The sequence below is a fragment of the Panthera tigris genome, chromosome E1 (genome assembly GCF_018350195.1).
Source record: "Panthera tigris isolate Pti1 chromosome E1, P.tigris_Pti1_mat1.1, whole genome shotgun sequence".
Classification (NCBI taxonomy): Eukaryota; Metazoa; Chordata; class Mammalia; order Carnivora; family Felidae; genus Panthera; species Panthera tigris.
Genome location: NC_056673.1, coordinates 58651242 through 58669530, shown reverse-complemented (window position 1 = coordinate 58669530; position 18289 = coordinate 58651242).

The following is an 18289-nucleotide window of genomic DNA, read 5'->3' as shown; positions in this document are numbered from 1 at the left end:
GGGGGTGGGGGGGTACCAACCACGTGCTATGGGAGACCCTGGGGGGCATGCCAGTCGCCAGAACAATGATGGTGCCAGTGGAGAAGACTCCTCTGCAGGACGGGCCGGCGGCTATTGGTACTTCGGGGACCCAAAGTGTCACCACGGCCCCCCTGTCAGAAGGCGAGCAAAGGAGGACCAAGTAATGAATAGCGTCCTAGTCGCGGCTCATAGTGGGCTCACCGGGCCCACCCCGTGTCGTTTCCTGGCCCCGGCACGTATCACCTGCTTGCACACACCTTGTGGGTAACACGAGCCCCACATCGGTCCATGAGTCCAAGAAGTAAGAGCTGTTGTAACAAGGAAAGCAAGTAAAAGCCTCTGAAAGCACACCCCTTCCTGCGCTAATCAGCATAACAGAAAAGTCCACACCCTAATCCCCAGAAGCTCTGAACACGGTCAGGTTACGTGGCAAAGGAGAAACAGGGTTGTAGATGGACTTAAGCTTTCTAATCAGCTGCCTTGGAGATGGGGAGATTATTCTGGATCATCTGACTGGGTCCGATGTCATCCCAAGGGTCCTCAGAGGTAGGGAGGGACACAGGACAGGGAGAGGGAAAGAAGACACGAGCACGGAAAGAAGTCGGGGCGATGCCACGTGAGCGGGACGAGGGGAAGAGGCCACGAGCCGAGGAGTGGGGGAAGCCTCCAGAAGGCGGAGAAGGCGAGAAAAAGATCGTCCCACAGAGCCTCCAGGAAGGGTCACAGCCTGCCTGACACCTTCACGAAGCAATCCACGGATCCACGGATCCCCGTATCCTGGGGAAATAGCGGAGATCGGCCCCACCCTCCAAGACCCCGAGCCCGCAGCGCCGCTGGTCCCCATCGTGCCCTCAGGGGCACAGACACAACCCAGGAGGCAGAGACCACGGCCCCCGTTGCCACTGACGTTATCCTGTTCATCAGAACTAACGAGCCAGAAGCTGCCAGTGGTTTGGAGGCCTCGGTAAGACGTGTGCATCCCAGAGGATGCGGGGTAAACCCTACGCGGTGCGTGGAGGCCTGGAAGCCTGAGGCATGCTGGGACATTAGAGGACAAATCACCGCATCTCGAACCTGCTCCCCCCGGGGAAGGACGCCTGGCAGACCCCTTCTGTCCCGGAGGCGGCGCGTTCCACGCTTGAGGATGCACGGAAGGCTGCCAGCTTGGCGAGGACGCAGCAGGGAGGCCCCCCTCCTAGGAAAAAAGATGCCAGCGCCTCGGGAGGGCGAGCCCCGGTGCGGAATCACGGTGCAGACCCCCGGGGTCCTGGCGCAAAGCCCACACCTGCTGCGGCGGCGAAGTGCGCGTGGTTTGGAAGCCACTCCTCCTGGGCCCTCGGCCGCTGCTGGCGAGGGAGTGGCGGGCCGGCAAACGTCCAGCACACTGCCAGGTGAGCTGGGTCACGCCAGGCCCACGGAGAAGGTCCGATGCGCCCAGCAGAGGCCCATCATGAGGCGGAAGTGGAACACCAGGCGCGCGCACCGGCAGCGGGCGCCTGCCACCCGCACACCCGCGGGCACGAGCGAGCCGCCTTGGAGCCTCGCGTTGTGAGGCAGGAAGCAACGTGCCTCCCTTGGGCCAAGGGACCCATTTATGGCAAAGGGGGTGCGGCAGTGGCCCACGACCCTGAGGTCCACTGACGCTGTCACACTGCGCCCCATGGAAGCTGCTGGCCTGATACGACAGGGCGGCCTTTGCTAGGTGGAGCTGGGAGGCGAGTTTGGAACTGTGATGTCAACCTCCAGGTTGCAAGGCTGCAGAGCGCACCCCAAATCTACAACTGGCGGGGGGGGGGGGCGGCTGTGTCATCGGCAGGTGGAACGCATCCGTCCGGGAGCCAGCTGGGGGAAAGCAAGAGTGTCCCCATTTTCCACCACTCCCCGTGACAGCTTTGGGGGGTGTTAGCCTTCCCTCCCAAGGGAGTCTAGAAGACGTGATTTCCGGAAGAAGAATCCGCCAGGGCTTGCATCAAGCTCTAGCCCCCCGTTAGTCACGGGGCTCCTGTGCCAAGAGGCCAGCAAGCGAGAGAAGGTGTCAGGGTTGGGTCATGACCCTGCTCCGTGGGGGACATACGGCTGCGGTTCGGTGCGCAAGGGGGCAGCAAAGAACAGAAGTGGCACCCAGGAAGCTCTGGGTGTGACCTTATTTGCATAAAGGGTCTTTGCAGATGTAACTAAGTTAAGGATGGAGAGGAGATCATCCTGGACTGCCTGGCGGGATCCTAAATCTGGTGACCGGTGTCCTTACGAGAGACAGGGGAGAGGCACAGACACAGAGGAGAGGATCGTGAGAACACAGAGGCAGAGACTAGACAGACGGACGGGCCACGAGCCAAGGACCGCCTGGAAGAGGCAGGAGGGACCCTCCCCGGAAGCCATCACGGAGGCAGCTTGTGCCTGCAACACGGTGATCTGAGACTTCCGGCCTCCAGAACTACAGAGAAGAACTCTGTTGTGTGAAACTCCCCTGGTGTGTGCTAATTTGCTGCAGCCCCAGCAAAGTCCCCTAGGGACCAAGCAGAGTCCTAGAAAAAGTGTCCCCGGTGGGTGACCTTGCTCTACCAAAAGTAGAGCACTTGTCCCCCACCTGCCCTTAGCTCAGCCCCTCCCCAGGCACTGTCCTTGAGGGGACTGCCCTCCTTAAGGTTTCAGGACTGGTTGATGGGAGGGTTCGGGGCCGGGTTCAGGGGTCCCTGCAGGGCCCCCACAGCTCCAGAGTCCCCATGGGTGTGGCCCAGCCTCGCCCTCTGTCCAGTCCTGCCCTGCGCGAGAATGCTCCCCCATAAAGCCCCTGCCCCCTATTCTCAGCCTCCCATGACAGGGGTTATTTCAACCCAAGGAGCAGAGGATGCATTGTTTAATAAATGGTGTTGGAATGACCGGGGCGCCAGCTGGAACAAAAGCTGCATCTGAACCTCAGGCCGGAACCCCGAAGAAATCCCAGGTTTCAAAGATTCAAAAAAAACCCCTACGGGCTCTCTCTACCCGAAAGCACTTAAAAATAATCTTTTGAAATTTCCCTCCAAAATCAGAAGCCATAAAGGAAAATAATGATAATTTTCTATTCCAATTCTTATTTTTAAATCTTCAGAGCAAAGCCCACCATCACCCAAGTCAGAAACAAATTAAAGACTGAGAGGAATATTTTCAATTTGGAAAGAATAACGCGGAATCTGACGAGGCTCCTCTCCCCCCCCCCCCCTTCAGAGGCATTGGAGAGACTATCTTTGTTGGCGGGTGGGAGGAACCAGTGGGTGACAGGCAGGCAATGCCACCGAAAGGGAGGGCAGTTGCAGACCCACGGAAAAACACGAGAGCTGTACTCGTTACGTGCCGCGCAGCTGTGCACTGAGTTTTTATCAACGGTCATCATACTATAACTGTTACTGATCTGCAACTTTAATACCAACTTCTCCAGAAAGCTTCCACGGTAATTGGTTACAGAGCAGACTACCGGCGACCCCCCGGGAGCAGGGCTGGAGGGGGGGGGGGTCCGGCGAGGAGGGGGAGCCCTGGAGGGCAGGGCGGGAACTCGAGACTTGCCGGGACGGTGGCCTTCCGTGGCTCCAGAGGTGGGGTGGGACAGAGTTCCACGGGCCACAGGGGAGCTCGAAGCAGCGGTCTCGTCCACCGGAAGGGGAGGGCTGGGACTGGATTAAATCCTCAACCATCCCAGCAGGCGGACCATAGACAGTATCTCCGTGCGCGCGGGGATTGCAGAGATAAGACACCGCAGCCACTTCCCCCAGTCTGTGGCTTTAAATAGCATCTTTGCGCCTCACCTGCTAGGTGCGTACCTCCCACAGCTCCAGGCAACCACATCCGCCTACAGACTTGACGTTGCCACTAGGCGCCGACCTCCCCCACACCCGCTCCGCACGCGGGCCGCTCAGCCCTGGCTCGGGCAACGCCGGCCGTCGGTGGGGGGCTCGGGCTCCAGAACGCTGGGGGTGTCGGGGACTCCCGCCCTCCTCCGCTCCCCACCTCCAGCCCACCAACACATCCCGCTGGCTTTGCCTTTGGTGTCGACCCCGAGTCCCCCCCCCTCCCCTCCCCCCGGCCCCATGCCCCGGGGCCACCGTCACCTCTCGCCAGGGGTGCAACGCTGGTCTCCTCGTCCGCCCCAGAGCCAGTCCTCAATGAACAGGCCTCCCCTACCCCTGAAACTCAGGTCAGTCCGTGCCACTCTGCTCAGAACCCAGAAAGAGTTCCTTCTTCTACTCAGGGGGAAAAAGCTGAAGTCCTTACAGTTGCCTGCAAGGCCTAAGTGCTGGGGTGACCCCCCCCCATCCTCTCTCTGCCCTCCTCTCTGACTCCCCTCCAGTCCCCGTGCCAGCCCACCTGCCTCCTCGCTGATCCCTGAGCTCACCGCTCACACTCTCGCCTCAGGGCCTTTGCACTGGCTGTTACCTCTGCCCGGGACACTGCCACCCACCCCTCCAGACAGCCACTCCTTCAGCCCTTTCAAACCTTTGCTCCTTCTCTACCCGGTGTCCCCTGACCAGTCTGTCTTCAACTGCACCCGCCTCCCCCTGGCACTCGCGATTCCCCCCTCTTCCCCTGCTCTGGTTTTCCCCGAAGCGCTTTCTGTATTTTCCGGTACCTCCAACTTACATGCTCATGAGGTTCACTGTTGTCTGTCTGTCTGTCCCGCTGGAATTCTGTCCGCTCCAGGATGAGTCTAGCCCCATTTCCTAGTCCTGGAAGGTAGGGATTGTCATCTGGTTCACAAAGCTTCACAAGGGCCTAGAACAGTGCCTGGCACGCAGGAGGCCCCCAGTAAGTACTTGTCGAATGAGTGGGGTGCCTGGGTGGCTCAGTCTGTTAACTGTTAACTGTCTGATTTCGGCTCAGGCCATGATCTCGCGGTTCGTGGGTTTGAGCCCCGCACGGGGCTCTGTGCTGACAGGTCGGAGCCTGGAGCCTGCTTCGGATCCTCTGTCCCCACCTCTCTCTGCCCCTCCCCTGCACGTGTGCACTCTGTCTCTGTCTGTCTCTCTCTGTCTCAAAAATTAATAAACATTAAAAGAAAAAAAGATTTGTTGGGGCACCTGGGTGGCTCAGTCGGTTGAGCGACCGACTTCAGCTCAGGTCATGATCTCACGGTTTGTGGGTTCGAGCCCCACGTCGGGCTCTGTGCCGACAGCTCAGAGCCTGGAGCCTGCTTCCGATTCTGTGTCTCCCTCTCTCTCTGCCCGTTCCCCACTCATGCTTTGTCTCTCTCTGTCTCAGAAATAAATAAACATTAAGAAAGAAAGAAAGAAAGAAAGAAAGAAAGAAAGAGATTTGTCAAATGAGTAATTGAGCATGTCACCTGGAGACAATGCCCAGCGTGGGCTCAGGACCCCTCACCGCGGCTGCCTCTGGAGACCGGGCTCAGGACTGGGAAGAGACAGGAGGAAGTTTCTGTTGTTGCTAGAAGCCCTCTGTGCCATTAAAACAATCTGTATGTAGGTATTACTTTGATTTTAAAGTTTATTTTAAAAACAAAGAAGCGAGCTCGTCCGGCCCTTTGTGTCCGCCCGGACGTGTCAGAACAGCGCGGAGAAAACACCCCACAGAATAACACCGGGCTCCACAGGTAGGTTCTACCCGACGCTGAAGGAGGAAACAACCCCAGCTGTACACATGCTTTTCCGGGAAACCAAGGCAGAGAGAACACTTAACCAGCTCATTCTACAAGGCCTGCGTTGCCCTGGTGCAAAAATCAGGCAAAGGTGTTGCAAGAAAAGCAAACTCCAGACCGATACCCCCTGTCCCTCATGACCACAGATGCAAAAAGCCTCAACCAAATTTTAGCAAGTCAAATCCAATGATTTATTAAAAGCACGGCATGAAAAAAAAAATTAAATAAATAAATAAATAGACGGCATGTCGGGGGCCTGGGGGGGCTCCGTCGGTTGAGCGTCCGACTTCGGCTCAGGTCATGATCTCACCATCCGTGAGTACGAGCCCCGCGTGGGGCTCTGGACTGACAGCTCAGAGCCTGGAGCCTGCTTCCGATTCTGTGTCTCCCTCTCTCTCTGCCCCTCCCCTGCTCATGCTCTGTCTCTCAAAAATAAAAGAAACATTAAAAAAAAAAAAAAAAAAAAGGACCAAATGCCATGACCTAATGGGCTTTGTCTCAGGAATAGAGTTTGGTTTAACGCTTGAAAATCAGTCGACGTAGTTCACCACTTTAACAAACCAAAAAGAAAAAACGTAGGATTTTCTCACAACAGAGGCAGGAAGAAAGCTTTCGATAAGATCCGACATCCATTCCTGACCAAGAACCTCTCCGCAAACTAGGAAAAGAAGGGGCCTTGCTCAGGCTGATAAAGGGCATCTGTGGAACCCACAGCTAAGCCCACCCTCAGCACTGGATACCTTCCTGCTTCCCCGGGGACCAGGCGCAGGACGGGGATGCGGCCACCTCCTTGTGCTGAAGCTTCCTGCCAGTGAAAAAAGGCAAACGGGAAAAGCATTCCGATTGGAAAGGAGGAAACAGAACTGCCTTCATTTGGGCAACATTTATCTATGCAGAGAATCTAGTGGAATCTACAAAAAAAAAAAAAAAAAAAAAAAAAAAAACTGCTAGAACTTATGAGTTAGCAAGTTTGCGAGATAACCAGCAGTGTATAAAAATGAATTGTAGGGGCTCCTGGGTGGCTCAGTCGGTTGAGCATCTGACTTCGGCTCGGGCGATGATCTCGCGGTCTATGAGTTCGAGCCCCGCCTCGGGCTCCGTGCTGACAGCTCGGAGCCTGGAACCTGCTTCCGATTCTGTGTCTCCCTCTCTCTCTGCCCCTCCCCTGCTTGCACTCTGTCTCTCTCTGTCTCAAAAACAAATAAACATTAAAAAATTTTTTTAAACAAAAAAAATCAACTGTATTCTCTATAATGGCAACACTCAGACGTCAAAAAATTTTAAATGTAGTTTACGATAGCACCAAAAACACGAAACAGTTAAGGATGAATCTGACAAAAGGTGTCCAAGAATTGTCCACGAAAAACCATGAGTCGTTGCTGAGAGATTAAAGATCTAAGTAAGTGAAGAGGGGCACACTCCACTCGTCATCTGCAAGATTCAATGTCCAGTAAGATGTCCATTCCCTCCAAATTACATGTGGGGTCAGTGCAATCCCTAAGCAGGCTCCCTTTGGTAGAGATCAAGAAACTGATTCGAAACTTCACGAGAATAGATAAGGACCCTACAACAACCGAAACAACTTTGAAAAAGAAGCAGGAGGCTGGGGGCACCAAAATCACCTAGCGTGGGGACATGGCATGGGCTGCCGCAGTCCTGACGGTGTGGTAATGGTGCAAAGACAGACGGAGAGATCGCAGGGACGGAAACCGACTTGCACGCACCCCAACAAATGACTTTTCACCAAAGGGACGAGAGCAATTCGGGGGAGGGAATGTTTCAACAAATGCAACATTTGGACATCCATATGCAAAGAGGAGAGCTTCGATTCATGCCACCCACCATCTACAAAAATGAACTCAGAATGGATCAGTGACCTAAATGTAAAACCTAAAACCGGGAGACTTCTGGGGGGCAAAAAATGAGAAAAAAAAAATGTTGCGACCTCGGGTTAGGCGAGGCGATCTCAGATCCCAGAGCGAAAGTGCGATGGGTCATCACAGTAAAAATCTTTTATGAGTAGGTGCCTGGAGCTGGGGGAGGGGGTGACGGTAACGAAAATATTCTAAATGTTCTAAAACCAACTGCGATGCTGTTTGCACATATCTGTGAACACAGTAAGAGTCTTTGAGGTTTTCATTTAGGCGGGCGAGTGTATGGTGGGTGAATATATCGCAATGAAGCCATTATACATGTAAAAAGAAAAAATAGGGGCGTCTGGGTGGCTCAGTCGGTGAAGCATCCGACTTTGGCTCAGATCATGATCTCACCACTCGTGAGTTCGAGCCCCGCGTCGGGCTCTGTGCTGACAGCTCAGAGCCTGGAATCTGCTTCAGATTCTGGGTCTCCCTCTCTCTCTGCCCCTCCCCCACTCACAGTCTGTCTCTCTCTGTCTCTCAAAAATAAATAAATGTTAAAGAAAATTTTTTTAAAGAAAAAAGAAAACTCTTTTTTTTTTAAGCTCATTTATTAATTTTGAGAGAGAGAGAGAGAGAGCACAGGAGGGGCAGAGGGAGAGGGAGAGAGAATCTTAAGCAGGTTCCACACTCCGTGCAGAGCCCCGCCCCGGGCTCGATCTCGTGACCCCGGGATCATGACCTGAGCCGAAATGAAGAGTTGGAGGCTCAGCCAAATGAGCCGCCCAGCTGCCCGACACTTCTGCTCTTTGAAAGATGCCGTTAAGAGAATGGAATAAACAAACTAGGAGAACATTCCTGCAAATCGTATGTCCCATGAGGATGTGTATAAAGAATATTAAAAAAAAAACCCTCAAAATTCAATAAGAAAAGCCCTCCCCTCCCCGCCTAGAAGACCTCCCTCCCCAGTAGGATTTAAACAGATGCTTCCTCCAAGAAGATACATGAATGGCAAGTAAGCGCGTGGAGAGAAGGTCACCGTCATCAGAGAAATGCAAATCACAAGCGCGGTCAGACCCACGGCACACCAGCGAGGATGTGACCAGCACTGGGCCCGATGCCAGCGGGTGTCGGGCGAGGCCGCAGAGGAAGGAGAATTCCCACCGTCGTTTCCCGAGAAGCTGAAGCCACGCTGTGGCGTCGTCTGGGCCATTCTGTCCCCGGTTTTCGCTGGAAGCACAACTCCACACGACACCTTACACACGGACAATGTGCAACAGCTGTCTGTGCAACAGCCTCACACGGGAAGGCAGCCGTCAACAGGTGGATGGATAAACGAACGAGTTATTCCCACGCAGCGAGCGCCATCCCGCACGAGCAGGGGGGACGTTGGCCACGTGACAGAAGCCAGGCCGGGAAGAAGACGCGCCGGGGAGGCCTCCGTCCACACGAAATGTACGAATGCTGACCGAGCTGCGGATCTGCGGTGACGGAAAGCAGGTCAGCGGCTGCCTGGGGAGGGCTGGGGGGCGAGGGGCAGGGCGGAGGGAAGGGAGAGGGGATGGGGGGCGGCAGATGCGCCCACCCTCTTGGCTGTGGTGACCGTTTGTGGGTTTGTGTGCCAGTTACGCATGCTGGACTTTCTTTCCTCTCTACCGAACATTTGACGAACATCTTCCACCTCGGCGAACACACGGACGAACTCACTCCTTTGCGACACTGCCTGATGCTCGAGGGTGTGAGACTGCCGTGCACGCGATCATCCCCCAAGATGTTCGCCTGGCTTCGGTTTCGTCTGGTTTTGCCCACCGTCGTGCCTCCCACACAGAGCCAAGCGTTGCACACACACGCACGTGCACACGCCTGCATCGCACGGCGACACGCACGCACACACCTACACACACTCACGTATGTACGTCCCTGCGTGTATCCCACACACGTGCGCCGTGCACACATATATGCATATACACCCTCACCACGCGTGTGTGAGCTCACACGCTCACACGCGTGCACCCTACACACATACACACATGCGCGCACGTCACACGGGCACACACAGGTCCGCTGGGCACGTGCAATGGACACACGTGTAAACACACGAGTGCGTGCATGTATGCACACACGCATCGTACCCGCATACACACACGCATAGGCATCCCGTGCACGCCGTGAGCAGAAGGGCCTTTTCCCAGGCACATTCCAGCAGGAGGATCCAGGACCTGGACAGGTTATGGGGGCAACCCGGAAGGCACCGGAAAGCAGAGGGCTGGCAGGTGGGCCGTGGGGGGACAGGCCAGGCAGCCCAGACCTTGGAAAGGGCTTTGTGGACCACCGGCCTGCTGTGACAGCCTCTTCCTCCTCCTGGCAGCCATGTGGTGAGGCCCCGGGGCTCCTGCACCGCACCCCCCAGCACCCCTGACCGCCACACCTCACTTCCACCCTCCCCGCCCCCTGCGAACAGGATGGCTACGCCTCCAGCGGGGCTGGGCCCCGACGCCCCTCCCCTGCCGGCATCCCTCAAGGAGGTTTCATGCCAACTCCTCTCTGCCCCACGTCTCTCTGGGGTGTTTGGGGTGAGCGGTGTTAACATGCCGACCGGGGACCCTGCGTTTCGCCCTCCTGCTCATGAGACTCCACTCTTAAGACCTTAACTGCAGAAGGCTCCGGGGCCGGCGGGCCCTCCTCTCGGCCTGGCGGGATGTCAGCGCGTGGGCCTCTGGTGGAACCGAGCCGGGAGGAGTCTGGAGGACCCTGCGGGGCCCTCCTGCCACACAGCATCTCCTGGGGCGGGAGGGGCCGTGGGGGCGCCGCAGGGAGCCGGGGCTCACCCCGTCATTTAACTCCAGTGTTCTCGGACCCCCAGCCCATCTAAAAATTGTGGCGAAGTCAGAAAGGTAAAGGACCCTAAATGGGAGGGGTCCACACGTCAGTCAAGTGGTTGCGTGTCCACGCGGCAGGTAAGTGATCCATGCGTGTGGATCTGGGTCAGTGATCCCAGAGCAGCCGCAGGGAGAACCACAACCAGATCCACCCCAGATCTGTGGGAAGGAATCAGGACGGGAGCCGAACGCTCAAGCAACCCACAGAAGGCAGAGAAACAGAGGAAACAAATAGAAAATCAACTCTAGCACAGGGATAAGTTACCTTGCGTGTCAATCACTTAAATACACCACTTAAAGCGAAGAGATTGGCGGGGCTCCTGGGAGCTCCGTGGGTTAAGTGTCCAACTTCGGCTCAGGTCATGATCTCATGGCTGACAGCTCGGAGCCCGAAGCCTGCTTCGGATTCTGCGTCTCCCTCTCTCCCTGCCCCTCCCCGCTCACACGGTCTCTGTCTCTCTCAAAAATAAATAAATCAACTTTAAAAAAATTTTGTTTAAGGTTAATTTACAAAACAAACAAAAAATAAATGAAACCAAACAGGATGGTCCTTCGGACTGGACTGAGCTTCAGGTGTGCCTCCGTGAGCTCTTCCCCGACTCCCGCCCTCCCACCCCACCCCCCCCACCCCACCCCCGACTCCCGCCCTCCCACACCCCCACCCCCACCCCCATCCCCACTCCCAACTCCCGCCCTCCCACCCCCTCACACCCCGACTCCCACCCTCCCACACCCCCACCCCCCTACCCCCGACTCTCGCCCTCCCACCCCACCCCCCCAACCCCCCACACCCGACTCTCGCCCTCCCACCCCCCACCCCCCACCCCCATTCCCATCCCCACCCCCGACTGCCGCCCTCCCACCCCACCCCACCCCACCCCCAACCCCAACTCGGACTCCCGCCCCCCACCCCCAACCCAGACTCCCGCCCTCCCACCCCACACCCCCCCACCCCCCACCCCTGACTTCCGCCCTCCCACCCCCCACCCCCCACCCCCATTCCCATCCCCACCCCCGACTGCCGCCCTCCCACCCCACCCCACCCCAACCCCAACCCCAACTCGGACTCCTGCCCCCCACCCCCAACCCGGACTCCCGCCCTCCCACCCCACACCCCCACCCTCCCACCCCCACCCCCACCCCTGACTCTCCACCAGGAGCTCTTTCACTTCGCCCCTCCCTCCGGTGAGTCCTCTCCCCTTCTGTCCTCCTGTCCCTGAGGCTTCCACTCAGGGTCAAGCTCCAACCCACCACCTCTCTTTCAAGAGGCTCCAGCCCGCCGGCCGGGCAGGGGACGGGGCTGTGGCTCTCTCGAGGTGCGGGAAGAAGCGAGGCCTGGCCAAAGTCTCTGGAGAAGCCATCCTCCCTGGCATGGCCAGCGAGCGGCTCAGACGCCCGGGAGGCCAGCAGGGGCCGGAGGAGGGGGTCCCTAACCTATGGCCAAGGCTGACAAGAGGGTGCACGGGATCGCGGGGCCCTGTCGAAGCTATGGCTGCGAGGCCGAGAGCTGCCCAGGTCACAGGTCACAACACCGGGAGCGTCCACCCCCTCCAGGGAGGCAGCACAGCCATGTGGGGTCTGGGTCGCTGGCGGCGTCTGTGTCTACACTCGGTGAGGACCGAACTGTGTCTTCCACACTCCGTGTGCCCGCAGAGCGCAGCGTCCAGGCCGTGGGGGTGCTGGGAGGGTCTCCCCGAGCCAGGATGGGGAGATTGGGGGGGGGAGTCCCAAGACCAAGGAGAAGGTATCAGCTGCACCCAAGCTCCAAATGGCTTCAAGGCAGAGGCCCCCAGCTTTCCGGAGGTGTCTTCTGCAGACCCAAGAACTGGGCCACCAAGAATCAGTGTCGTCCGGGGGGAGGTCACCGGGGGTCACTTAGACTGTCTCCTGCCTCCGGGGCCGGATGGGGAATCTGTTCCTCTCGCTCTCCGAACCCCCGTTCGCTGCCCTGTGCCACAACCGTGTGGGCAGTTTTGTACAGAAAAAAAACCAGATCCCGATGCAAACGGTCTGGGTGGGCATTATTTTACAGCTCCCGGGGCAGCCCAGGTGAGGACCGCGCCCCGGCCTCCAGGGCCCAGAGCGTGAGCCGCTCCGAGCGACTGGGCGTCTCCAGGTCGGCAAACTGGGACCGGGGCGGGCGTCTGAGCTGCCGCAGGGACTCCACGACGAGTGCTCCTCGTCCCCCGCTCCCGCCTCCCTCCCGTGCGGCCCTATGCTATGGCGGAGCGGGAACCGACGGCCCTGAGTTCGAATCCTGCCGCTGCCAGCTTTTACCAGCCCCCGCGATCGTGGGCAAAGATCAGAGGAGGCCCCAGACCTGGGCAGCTTTCAAACTCTGAGCTTCAGACCCGCTTCCCCTGCCCCGGACTCTTGATCCCCGCCATGGCTTGTGGGTGCAGTCGGTGTCTGTGGCCGCTCATGCCCCACCCCTCCGACTATTCTCCTGGCCTCTGGCCTGCCTCCCCCACCAGCAGGCGGGCTGACTGCCGAGTTCGGAAGGGAAACAGCCTTGACTCGGTCTCCCCTTCCGGGGCCGGGCCTGACCGCTGCACCAGGAGCCCAGGAGCAGACGCACCCTGGCGCGTGCCGCCCGGCCACCCCTCCAGCCCCGCGCACCTGTAGAACCAAGCCCCCCTTCATGCTGCGTTCCAGAGCCCTGCAGCCCTCGCTCCCGATTCGCTCAGCCTAACCGGGGCCAAGGGGAGCTGTTTGTGGGCACACGCGAGACCCCGAGGGTCTGCAGGGCGACCGGGCAAGGAGAAAACCCCTGCAGACACGTGGTCCAGGAGGCAAGGCCCTCCCCTGAGCCCACCCACATCCTTCTGGCTTCAGCCAGCCCGCCCTCTCCGCTCACCCAGGTGGTGGGTGGGCTCTCCCAGGACCCCTGTCACACCGCTCGGTCCCGGGCTCGGATGTGAGCCCTCCGCCGGCCTCCCCGGCACAGAACGGCTCCCCCTTCACCCACAGCTCATGCCAAGAGCAGGGGCGCCATCATTCCAGATCCCCGCCCCCCCCCCATCACCAAATCCTGCAGAAATAGCCCTCCCTGCCCTTCTCTTCGCCCCCACTGGGTCCCGGACGCCGTCCTCCCGTGCTGCGTGTTTGCAAACTTGACTTAACCACCTCCCTCGCTTCTAGAACACACTTTCCAACAGAGATGCCAACATGCCCTTGCTCCGAGCACTGCGCTGCCTGCAGGGGACAGACCCCAACTTCAGGACCTTGGTTAAAAAAGCCCCTGGCTCCCGCGGCTCCTCCCAGATGTGTGGGCCCCACCCCCACCCTGGGCTGACCCCCAGCCAGAACTTGGTTCTCGGTTTCCAGCTGGTTGAAGGTCCGTCCTGCCCTCTTCCTCCAGGCCAAGGCGCCCAGAGGGCCATGGCCTGTGCCCGAGGGGCGGGAGTGGGCAGGGAGGGGTGGGCTGAGTCAGCCCCCCTCCTGCCCCCCACCCCACCATCTGCCTCTGTAGTTGTTGTGAGCAAAGGAGGAGGACCTTGTCTCCAGACGCTGCCAAACCACGGCTCCCTTGTGAGGTGCCCACCCGGCCGGAGCTCCTCCCCAGAGACACCCCCACCCCAGGCCTCTGGAGGGGATGGGCATCTCCCTAAAGGAGGGAGAAAGGGAGGGGGGAAGGAGGAGGATGGGCGGGTGAGGGAGGTATAGAGGTAACGGCCCTTCCTTCTTCGGTGCCCACCCAGGGTTGGTAGCTGTGGGGTCTCGGGAAGCAGGGCTTCAGGAGGGGTCTGGTCTGCCCAGGGACCTCCCAGAGCTTCAGATGCAGAATCCTGGGCCTTCCCACCCACGCTGTACCTGCCCCTTTGCTCGTGACCCACAGGGGCATCTGGGTTTCAGAGCCTTGCTAGGGACTAGAGAGAAAGGGGCAGGGAAACACGGCGGGTGGGGGGGGGTCTGCCTGGTGGGGGGCAGGGTGAGGGGCCACAGCGGGCCCCAGAGAGCTGGGAGACAGGCCAGTGCCAGACCCCCGCCCGTTCCAGAAACCAGTCCTTAATCCTTCGTTCAGACGCTTAACCTCTTCCCACCAGGGGCTGCGCACTTTAACTCCATTTAAATAAGCCCTTGAGGGGCTTGGAAGAAATCTTAGCCAGCAATTCAAAAGCCCTGAACCCTGAGGGCAGTCGGTGGCTTTCGTCCAGCTGCCCCGGGTCCCAGGAGGTGGCTGGAGGCCTCCCCCTGGTGCAGAGGCCCCAGTCCGCCATCCCCATCCCAGGCATCCCACGGAGGAGCTCCCCAGGGAGGGTGGCATTCTCACCCCGAGGCCTGATCCAGGCCTCTCCGGCCCCAGTCGCCGGCCACCTGGCTTAGCTACCTCTAATTCTCTTCAGCCCGGTCAGTCAGACCTGGACCCAAACCTTCTTCCGGGCTGAGAAACCACGGGCGGTTACTTAGCCCAATTACTTCCCTGGGCAGTTGCTTCCTGTTCAGCAAAATGGCCTCCGCAGCCCTTGTGAGGGGTTTATAAATGAACCTGACTTGAGACCCGGCAGGTTGTAGGGCACAAGGCCAAGGTAATGTACCACCTGGTATCAGGAATGATGTGAACCGACCGGTCCCCCAGGTGTGAGCAGACCAGTCCCTCCAGGAGGCCTGGACCCCCAGTGCCCAAAGCCACTCAGCACCCGGAAGGTAGGGCCACCAGACAAAATATAGGACACGGTTAACTTTGTTTTGTTTTGTTTTTAACGTTTATTTATTTTTGAGACAGAGAGAGAGCATGAACGGGGGAGGGGCAGAGAGAGAGGGAGACACAGAATCGGAGGCAGGCTCCAGGCTCCGAGCCATCAGCCCAGAGCCCGACGCGGGGCTCGAACTCACGGACCGCGAGATCGTGACCTGAGCCGAAGTCGGACGCTTAACCGACTGAGCCACCCAGGCGCCCCAGGACACGGTTAACTTTGAATGTCAGATACACAACAAATCGCTTTTTAATTCTAAGTATGTCCCAAATTTGCATGTCACGGTTTATCCGAAACTCAGATTTAACGGGGTGTTCCGTATCGTTATCTGCAAAAGCTGGTGATCTTAACTGAAGGATGTCCGGTAACAAGGGGTTTGGTTTGGGTCTCTTAAATCCCCTGATGGGAAGAGGCAGGATAAGAAACTTAAGAGAAAAGCAGGATACAGATCTATAAATACACTGTCATCATGACTTGTTTTTAAATTTTAATGTACATTTGCGTGGAGAGAGACAGCGGCCCAGACGTGGGCACCGGGGAGACTGAGACAGGCCGAGGGGACGGGCAGCCCCTCAGGGGAGGGGAGGGGAGCTCCGAGGGGTCTGGACTGCGGGCTTAGAGGCAATTTTTATTTCTTGCTTTCACTTTCAGAAACGTTTCCAACATTTTCCAGCAAACCCGTATTACTTGATTTTAAAGATAGCTTTTTGAAACAATCACCCGTGTGGAAACTCTTTTTAAGTTGCTACTGCATCGTGAAGGGTGATGAAGAAAAGAGAGAACATTCACGCGTCCTCTTTCCGTCCCGGTGCATCGCAAACATCCTTCTCAAGACGCAGGTGCGGCCCCAGCCGCAGGCAGCCGGCGGGCTCCGTGGCGTCCTCGGTGAGCCTGAGTCCTGGGCACCCACAGCCCATCAGGACAGACGGATGGAAGGACGGAGCCCCGCTGCTGGTGACCCGGGGGCGGAGGGTGTGAGGGTTCGCGCCGATCTCCCACACGCAGCCGCTCCCCCCTCCGCCACACTTCTGAGCCTCGTGCTTTGCCTGGCTTTCCATTTCCTCCCTCCGGATCCCGGTCGTTGCCGCCATGTGCACGCCTGTCCCCAACAGCCGTTCTCACGTCTCTGCTCCCCCACCCCTCCGTGAGCTCCATGGTCAGGGGCGTGCGTGAAGTTCCAGTGGTAGGTTCAGGGGGAGCACCTTCGCCCTCCCAAGACCGACGTGGGCGAACGTGGACGCAGCTCCACCCCGTCCTTCCGGGCTTCCGCGGCCTGCGCAGCCACTCGGCACGGTGACCTCTCTCCTTACGGCAGTTCTCTGCTGCCCTTATGTCGCTTTTGCCACGTGTGTGGACCTACTGAAAAGATTTCTAGTCCCAGCTCTGAACCTACATTTTGTGATGCATATCGTCAAACCCCACTACTATGGGAGAATGTGGACACGACCCTTGGAGCCGGGAGGGGTGGGGATGGGGGGGGGGTGGGGATCCCGGCTGAATGAACTTGAATAAAAGTCACAGGACGTGGGGCACCTGGGTGGCTCAGTCGATGAAGCGTCCGACTTCGGCTCGGGTCATGATCTCACGGTTCGTGACTTCCGGCCCCACGTCGGGCTCTGTGCTGACAGCTCGGGGCTGGAGCCTGTTTCAGATTCCGTGTCTCCCTCTCTCTCTGGCACGTCGGTCAGGATTCAGAGGGAGAGAACAGAAGCCGTGCCGGCTACTTTGGACAGAAAAGGAAACGAGGTGCTCACGACAGCCGTGCAAGGGCCGGAGAAGCAGGCTAGCCCGTGGCTTCCAGATGGTTCCCGGGACTCGACCAAACTGGCCGGCATCTAGAAGGTGGGAGACCGGGAGGACAGCTGCGGAACTGGCTGGCCTCAAAACAGCCAACCGGCCCCGCGCACCCACCCCCAAGCATGCCGAGAGAAGAGTGTGGATCCGCGGCCTCTGTGTCCCTCCCCAACTCCAAGTCCCTGGGAATGCCCCTGACTGAGCCAGCCTGAGCGGCAGGGGGTGTGGGAAATGCCGGTTTTAGAGCTTCTGTGCCACAGCGGAAGGTGGCAGGATGGCCCCCAAGCGCCAGCCGACATGTGCCCCCAGCAGGGCCGGAACGGTGGCCTGGGTCAGGTCAGGAGAGAGGCAGCATGGACCACCCACCAGCGTAGGGCACCTCCTTCGGGGGGCGGCCTGAGATACCACCGTAGACGAGTCTCGGTTTCCTCCTCAGTGTCACTTGCTCGGTCTACGGCTCCCGAGAGGCTTTGGGGAGATCGAGTGCTCTGAAAAGCCCGTGGCTGCCCCCGCAGTGCCTCCCGTGGGCCGTCAGCGCGGAAGCCGATCTCGTCCACGACCTGACAGGTTCCAGAGGGCCGGGCGAGCCAGCGCAGAGTAGAGCCAGGCCGCAGGGACACAGCTCCCGCGGGTTCAGTTTTTAGGAAGCTGGCTAGAGCGGGCGAACTTGGTGCTGGCAGCTTCAAATGAGCCGTGGTGGGAATATCCCTGCTAAGGGATCGGGCACACGATATAAATCACGGCCTGCTGTCCCCACCCCCACCCCCCAGAGCCCATTACAAAACATACACCAGCAAGTCATTGATTAAGGCACTGAGGATGGCCGAAGTTTCTGGAAGACTGTGAGCTCGGTGGCCCTCCACCCTGGCTGCACGTGAGGCTCCCCTGAGGCGCTCTGATCAAATCCCCGTGCCTGGATCCCACCCCAGACTAATCTGATTGAAACTGGAGGAAGCAGAGGAACCAGGGCAGTTAGCCAGAGGGGGTCTCGGGGTCACAGGAGGCGACCCCCCGGGCGTCTGCTTGTGGACGGAGGTGGGCTGCGAGGCAGACGGGAGGAGGCCATGCGCAGAGTCCGCGGATGAACCCAAAGGAGTGAGAAGGCAGCCCCCTGGCAGGGGGAGGCAGGGCGAGGCGAGCTAGCGGCTTCTGCAGGGAGGATGCGCGCTCCCGCGCTGCCACGGGGACTTGTGTTTTCTCACGCAGGGGCGTTTTCACTGCCGTATTGTGTTTGGAAAAAACAGCGCTCGGTGGTTTCCAACTAAATTTTAAAACTTGCAAGAGGAAAGGAGGAAAATAAACATCACTAGACCATCTCTCCCGGCACCTCTTTGTGCAAACGCACACACCTCCAGATGGTGCACGTGTGCAAACATGCACACTCATATAGACGGTGCACACGTGCAAATGCACACA